Source organism: Coenobita brevimanus, chromosome 88, assembly GCF_032717465.1.
Source record: "Coenobita brevimanus isolate Jiangsu-jjx chromosome 88, ASM3271746v2, whole genome shotgun sequence".
In the NCBI taxonomy this organism is placed as follows: Eukaryota; Metazoa; Arthropoda; class Malacostraca; order Decapoda; family Coenobitidae; genus Coenobita; species Coenobita brevimanus.
The window spans coordinates 19,844,510-19,852,758 of record NC_137041.1 but is presented as its reverse complement, the minus strand read 5'-3'; the positions used below and the strand labels follow the sequence as shown (position 1 = coordinate 19,852,758).

At 42.0% G+C, this 8,249-nt stretch overlaps 1 non-coding gene across 1 annotated transcript; it reads right to left on the bottom strand.

Annotated features, from left to right (window-relative positions):
* Positions 1 to 1,712: 1,712 nt before the first annotated feature.
* On the bottom strand, positions 1,713 to 1,831 carry LOC145411256 (5S ribosomal RNA). The gene has a single exon (XR_013899384.1). It is a non-coding gene; the product is annotated as a 5S ribosomal RNA (ribosomal RNA).
* Positions 1,832 to 8,249: the final 6,418 nt, after the last annotated feature.

The following is an 8,249-nucleotide window of genomic DNA, read 5'->3' as shown; positions in this document are numbered from 1 at the left end:
AAAAGTCTGAAAGGAAGATGAGAAGATCGCCAGTGGAGCATCCCTGACGGAACCCATACTGACGATCAGAAAGAAGGTTGTGATAGGAAAGATGCTTTAAAATATTTCTGTTAAGAATAGACTCTAAATCTTTTGAGACACAGGATATTAGAGCAATTGGACGATAGTTGGAGGGTTGGGAATGGTCACCGTTCGTTGGGACTGGCTCAATGAGAACAAACTTCCAGCAAGAAGGAAAGGTACAAGTTGAAAGACAAAGGCAAACGAGTTTACCTAGGCAGGGTGTACGCACAGATGCACAGTTCTTGAGGACCACAGGAGGGACTTCATCAGGCCAATATGCCTTGTTAGTAATGACGCCAGTGATGGCAGCAAATACATCAGCTGAAGAAATTTTAATGTCATTCATGAGGAGGTCAGTGGGGGGTAGTGATGGAGGAACAGCACCGGAAACGTCTAATGTGGAATTGGAGGAGAAAGTCTGAGTAAACAAATCTGCTTTATCAGTAGAAGTAATAGCTACAGAGCCATGAGAGTAGAAAAGAGGAGGGAAGAATGATGAGGTAAGGTTGTTAGAAAGGTTTTAGGAAGGGTGCCAGTAGGAGTGGGAAGAATTTGAGTTGGAGAGTTGAGAGCATTAAGTATGGATGAAACTATTTCTAGCAGAGCGAAGAACAAACTTGGCACGAATCCGGGCATAAACATAAACAAGATGCGATTCAGGGGTGGGTTGGCTCCGGTACCTTTTATAGGCCCTCTCCTTGTTGTGGGCGGCATTATACACACACACACACACACACACACACACACACACACTTTCATCCCTGAGTGGCATTACATAAGCAATCAACCCCAACCACCTCTTTGATATAAACCTTCACCGGTCAATCCGATTGGAGTGCAATAATTACCCACTAGACCATTAGGTGCCAAAATTTGGTTATATGGTTTCCACCCAGCGTAGTAAATGGATTCGTGGTGCACAGGAAACCATTTGGCTTGTCACTCAGTGTAGAGTCACCCACAGGCTGAAGGAAGTGGAAAGAACGAAGGAAAGAAATACAGAAGAGGGAGTGTAAAGTCACCTGTAGGCAGAAGGACAAGAAAAGAATGAAGGAAAGAAAGAAGAGAATGGAAGGAAAGAAGGATGGAGAGGAAAGGGCAGACATCCGAGAGCAACACTACATCGAGAGAGTTGATGGTGAGCACCCTCACCTACCATTAATTTTATATATATATATATATATATATATATATATATATATATATATATATATATATATATATATATATATATATATATATATATATATGCCCCCTGATGCCAGTCGTAGGTGAAGACAAAGTCTCGGAGAGTTTTCTGATGATATATTAAACACCGTCTTAGATCTTTATACAACAGTACCTGACACCACCCGTGTCCAACACCAGACCCTTACAGACAGCTACTGCTCGCCGGCTCTCATCCGGCTAGAGCGGTGGTGCGATCACAAAAGGCATGATTCATTCAGGCGTAGACATAATAAGATAAGTGCTCACAGATATAACATTGGGCGGTGACGCCCTACTTGGATTCTACTTACAACTACTTTTTTTCATTCATTCATTGCCAGACGCCATGTATCCCAATCGGGGTGGCCAAGGGCATAGAGTTAATTGTTTTTACAGGGAGGGGCACTAATCCTCCACCAACCCCACTTGACACGTAGGGATGCCAACAGCATCTGGTGTTCCCAGGCGGTCACCCATCCAAGTACTAACCAGACCCAACGTTGCTTAACTTCGCTGATTGGATGGAAAGTGGTGTACTCAACGTGGTATGGCCGTTGGCACTTACAACTACTTACATACTATATTTACACACTACATAATATTTACAAACGGTAACAAAAAATTTTCCCCCCTCATCAAAAAGTGTGTCTTCTGACACAGTGGTGAGGCATTAGGTCATAATAAGGCAAGAATGCAAGTGGTCTGAGTATACAGTCAACCGGGACTACATGGGAGTATAGTAATAAATGAGATATTACTACATAATTCAAGAAGCTGGATATAAGAAGGGATAAATATATTTAAAGTACATGGCCATTTTGGAAAGATACACATATAGGTTTGGTTAATTTACAACTGGATGTTTTAGTCTATACACACACACACACACACACACACACACACACATATATATACATATATATATATATATATATATATATATATATATATATATATATATATATATATATATATATATATATATATATATATATATATATATATATATTTAAGTACTAATAATCACAAAAGGAGTGTTACTTAGAACTACCAGTTTCCAGGTCTCTTGGTTGTCGCGCTAACCTTGTTGCTACACCGATCTCATGCAACCTTTTGTCCATTCGCTTCAGACAACAGTACAGGATCCATACAATTGCAATAAAACCAAGAAAACATAAGACCACCGGAGGGAATACAAAGACTGGATGTGACCAGGAGCAGTTAAAAGCTGAAGAGAACTTGTTCATAATGAAATCAGACTGGTTTAGAAATGTTAACATACGTAGGTTCTCTGATGTGATGGAAAGATTGTCTGTTGGTAGATGAAAGGTAGTATTAATAGGTTTGAAGATGTCATATTTGTGGGAGCGAAGTGCGAATTGATAATGTGTGGCTTGGGCTATTACAGACTCAGACTTTACTGTACAGTAATCAGGGGCCTTATATAAACCAACTGCTGATAGTGAACGGACAGGGGTTCCTGGACAAATAAGACTGACAGGAGTTGAGACACTAAAGAAGAAATAGCGGATGTGATTTAGACAAGCATGGTGTACCTGGCTTTTGGGGACAGGAACAAAGGTACAGACAGGTTGTACTGAGAAGTTACGGAGTAAGGCAGATTCTCAAGGAGCAACGCTGCCAGGAAAAATTGTTCGGAGGTATGCAGCACAAACTCGAGAGCTGGGTGTGAGAAAGGCACATCTGCCGAGGTCACTTGAGGAAATGAACGCAATATAGAGATGATCATGGGAGAGAAGAAAGTACTCTGAGGAGACAGAGGCTTGTACTAGGGAGTTATTGTACCAGAAAGGAAAAGGAATGATGTGAAAGAGATCGAATATGATGAAAGAACGAAGAGGAATATGAACAATTATATCTTTTAGTAAGGAATGTGGCCTCAAGGATTGGGTAGTAGTGTTCTAAAGAGGAAAATGGAATCATAGGAGACAAGCCGAAGGTTGAGTGAGCCCATTCCAAGGTAGAACGAAGGTCAGAGAGAGATACTAAATCTAGGGTGACATGACTATGAACAGCATTGACTAAAATACGATTTAGGCTAGAAACTTGGGAGACAAGAAATTCCAGAGAAACCTGCAAATTATCTACATGTAATTTAACATACATCAACTCTGATATAATATTTGTCTTCGATACTTCACGCTTAAGAATAAATGTAAAATTATTTAAATTACTTGTAACATCATTTAAATGGTGAGTCATCTCTTGTAGCATAGAATGTTGAACACTTAACACCTTTTCTTGTGACTGTAGAGCATTTGCTAATTGAAATAAGTCTTCCTTAAATCCAGAAAGGTCACGGGTAGTCGCTACACCAAATAATCCGCTCAGAATTTCTCCTCCAAGGTCTAAAAGTCCACGTTTCACTCGTGAGCGACCCACAGGCGTTTGATAAGGGAAGGAATCTTGAAGATGGTTGAACTGATAATAAATATAATCTAACTTCTAGCAGATGGGTAGGTAGAGTGGGTACAAAAATGTGTCTGTGGGATGTCGATTTTTAATATTTGACAGGAGTCCTTGCAGGTCGTCTAGCTGACGTGCAAAGTCAGGCAGGGCGATGGCCACGGTGGCCAGTGGCTCTAGGTCGTAGCGCAAAGAGACTACATCTTTCACCACCATTACCTCGCCTACTGCACCAACCAAGGCCTCGGGCCGTACGGCACCATCGTCCTCACCCGATCCAGACCCGACCAGAGTCAGCACTGCCAGCATGTAGACCCACAGCATCTTTCCTGTAAAATGAGTTGATGTCAGAGGTGATGTTAATACAGATGGTAACATCTGTGGCAGCGGCATGTTGGTTACGTACCATCTCCTCATTTGTGAGGGCCAGATTATCCAGAACATATTTATGAATTTTCTGGAAGTTGGACAGGTTGACTCGCATGTAGTTATCGTAGTCGTAGATCGGATCAGGTTTGGATTGCGACAGTGAATAAGGTAGTCTTTTGTCAAAACCATATATGATGAAGAATGGTGTTTCTCCAATTAACTTATTGATGGATGAATTAATTGGAGCAGTTACCTGCGGAAACCACTCATCCCAGGTGGAAGTCTGATCTCCCACTATGTGACACAGACTTTCCAATATCTTCCTATTCTGGCGCTCTACTGTAGTGCCCGGAAATGATAATGAGTTGTATCTAGTTTATTTTATATGACCAAAAGTTCGGTTAAGTGAGAGAGAGTGGCCGAGGCATGGCTGTTACCATGCGGACGTGTCCAGAACATAGATTAATTACCTAGTTACTAAGTCACTTTTTTTTTCCTACTGTAATTTGCCAGTATTGAGTCTATAATATAAACTCTCAAGTCGATGGGAACATGTGCCTTTGTTCACATAATCCAGCATAATGTACGCTTGTGCAAAGTGATGTAAAGCACGATAATTTTCATTATTTTTCGATGTAAGGGTATAAAGTGAGAGGTGATGTTGAGTAATTATTGTAACTAGAGAATGTTATTTTGGGGGGGTAATCGATTGTAAGAGGAAAGACATCACACTGAGACTATCTCGAGTCTGTAATAATTAAAATATTAAATTACGTACGCCGTCATCCCCCCCTCCCCTTTGCATCACTCATGCAGTTTTGGCGTCTCACTCGCTCACCGGCCGTGATAGATGGCAGTTGGTCGGTACGGTCGTCATCCTCACTCCCCTCCCCCCCTCCAAGGAATTCTGTAAGTAATTTGATATTAATGATGTCTGATATGTTGAAGCGCGAATATTGATATCTCATGAGTGATAATAGTGACGAAATAGAGAAACAGGTTCGGGTAGAATCGTGTTGTCCTTCCTCAGGAAATGTAAAGGTGACGCCATTAGCCTTTGGACAAGTGAGTCCTGTGTTCCCGCTCACCTCCCCTACATTTTTGAGCTGGATAGTGAGGTATTTCCCATATATTTCTGTACTGTACTGTATAGTATTATTATTTAGTAACTGGAATACGAAATGCTACAGAGTTCTGTCTGAGCCTCAGATAAATGTGATTTTTTTTTTTTTAGGCCAAGTATTAGGTGCCCGGGGACTGTGAATTATTTATTATTGTGTTGAAATGACTTGGTAATTCAGTACTTATTAGGGCTATGTTGTGAGTAAATGTTCACATAGTGACTTTGTGAGGCACAATGATATTGATACAGTGATGATTTTCATGGTTAGAGTTACAGTTATTCATGCTTACTGTATTTGTTATAGTACTTTTTCCTCCATGTTATCTCTACAATAAGTATTATTTTGAGCAGACCTATGTGTCTGTAGTCTATCTATCTATCTATCTATTGCCAGACGCCTCAATCCCGTTTGGGGTGGCCACAAACAAATCGCCTCCAAGTCGCCCTGTCCCCCGCCATTTCACTCCCCTGCTCCCAACTCACACCCCCCTCTCTCATATACCTCTCCACCCCATCTCTCCATCTCATCCTCGGCCTCCCCCTCCCTCTTTCCCCCTCCACCTCACTCACATACACTCTCTTCGTCAGTCTTTCACCCTCCATCCTCTCCACATGGCCAAACCACCTCCGTGTGTTCCTCATAACGCTTCCTATCACATCCACATCAACACCACAACGCTCCTTTATATCCTCATTCGTCAGCCTGTCTCTCCATGTGACTCCACAGGCTCCTCTTAAATAACTCATTTCCACGGCTCTCACTCTTGACTTGTGTCCTTCCAACAACGACCACGCTTCACTTCCGTACGTTAGAGTTGGTATCACAATACTGTCATGTAGTAACTTTTTCACTTCCATGCTCACTTCCCTGTTTCTTATCACTACTTTCAAAGAACCAGCAACCTTTCTTCCCTGCTGTACCCTTTCAAGCACTTCACCCTCCAAACCTCCATCCTTACTCATCACACTACCCAAGTACTTAAACGTACTCACATTTTCCAATTCCTCACCATCCAACCTCGCTGTACATTCACTGACTTCACCTCTCTCAAAGACCATCACTTTACTCTTCCCTACATTCACCTTAGATTCCGTTTCCTACACACTCTCTCAAACTCATCCACCAAGCCTTGCAGCTCTCCTTCGTCTTCACTCAACAACACGGTATCATCTGCAAACAACAGTACAGGGAGTTTCCAAACACTATCCTCTCTCACCAGGGCCACTCCAACATCCACTACCCTACCTTGTACCTCTTTTATTACCCCATCCATGTACAGATTGAACAACCATGGAGACATGACACATCCCTGTTTCAACCCAACTTTCAAAGAGAAAAATTCACTTAGTTCACCATCCACACGCACTGCAGCCTTCGCACCATCGTACATACTCTTCACAGCATTCAACAACTTCCCATCTATTCCATATATTCTTAACACTTTCCACAATCCTAGTCTATCCACCCTGTCATATGCTTTCTCCAAATCCATGAAAGCCGCATACAACTTCTTTCCCTTCTCTAGAAACTTTTCCACTAAAGATCTGAGAATGAATATCTGATCTACACAACCTCTTCCCTTCCTAAAGCCTCCCTGTTCTTCTCCAACTAATTTCTCTGTTCTTTCTCTAACTCTGTCAATAAGTATCCTACCATACACTTTTCCTATTATACTAAGAAGGCAAATGCCCCTGTGATTACCACACACTTCTTTTTCCCCTTTTCCTTTGTATAAGGGAATAATTATACCTGACTTCCAATCCTCCGGGACTCTACCTTCCTCCCAGGCCAATCTGCACATCTTCCACATCCATTCTACTACTATCTCTCCCCCATGCTTCAACATTTCACCACACACTCCATCAATTCCTGGGGCTTTCCCTGATTTAACTTTCTTCATTGCTTCCACAACTTCTATCCTACTGATTTCTTCCTGTCTTCTCACCTCCCTCCTTCTCCCAGCCATTCCCCAGCCACTTATACTTGCATTACTTTCATCCTCCACGTTCAACAATTCCTTAAAGTGTTCTCTCCATCTGCTCACTTTTTCTCCCTTCTCCACTAGTAATCTACCATTTTTATCTTTCACTCCCCTGCTAACTTCACTTCCACCCTGTCTTACTCTTTTCACCTCTTTCCAGAACATTTTCTTACAGTCCCTCCACTTTACACTCAAATTCCTTCCAAATTCCTCATCCACTCTCTTCTTACTCTCTCTTACTAATCTTTTCACCTCTCTCTTCCTTTCTACATATAACTCTCTCTTCCGCCTCTCAACTTCTTCCACGTCCCTATTTCTCATCCATTGATTGTATGCTTTCTTCTTTTGTGCCACAGCCCGTTTCACCTCTTCAGTCCACCACGCTGTTCCTTGCACCCCCCTCCGTCTTCTCTTCCTTCCACACATCACATCACATGCTGCACATATTTCTTCTGTAAATATTCTACACACACCTTCCACGTCCCCCATCTGCTCCAACTCATATTTGCCCAATCGTTCCTCCACTTCTCTCTTATACTCTGCCTTTTTCTCGTCCTCTTGTAACCTTTCCACTCTCCTTGCAACTACTCCTTCCTCTCGTCTTTCCCTTCTTCTATTCCTCCATCTTACTTGAATTTTAACTCTGGCCACCACCAAGTAGTGGTCAGACAGTCCACTCCCCCAACCTCTATAAACTCTTGCATCCAATATACATCTTCGCATCCTTTCATCCACACACACATAATCAATCATTGCCTTCCTTTCACTCAATTCACCACCCACCCTTCTCATCACTCGCCATGTATACCTGTGGATCATTTTATGCCTGAAGAGGGTATTGGCTATCACATGTAGTGCCATGTGTTATTCTGTTATTACTTGATGCCGAGTGTTGTAACTCATGTTTCTTTATTATGAGACCTTCCTGATCATGTGAAGGGATTACTTGCATTGGGGAGAATAGTTATTCATTATTCATATTAACTTCTAGCGGGTCCAAGCGTGGAGATCGAAGTTCCAGTGAGTCAAAATCCAAGTGTGGAGGTCTAAGTACCAGTAAGTGAGTCCAAGTCCAG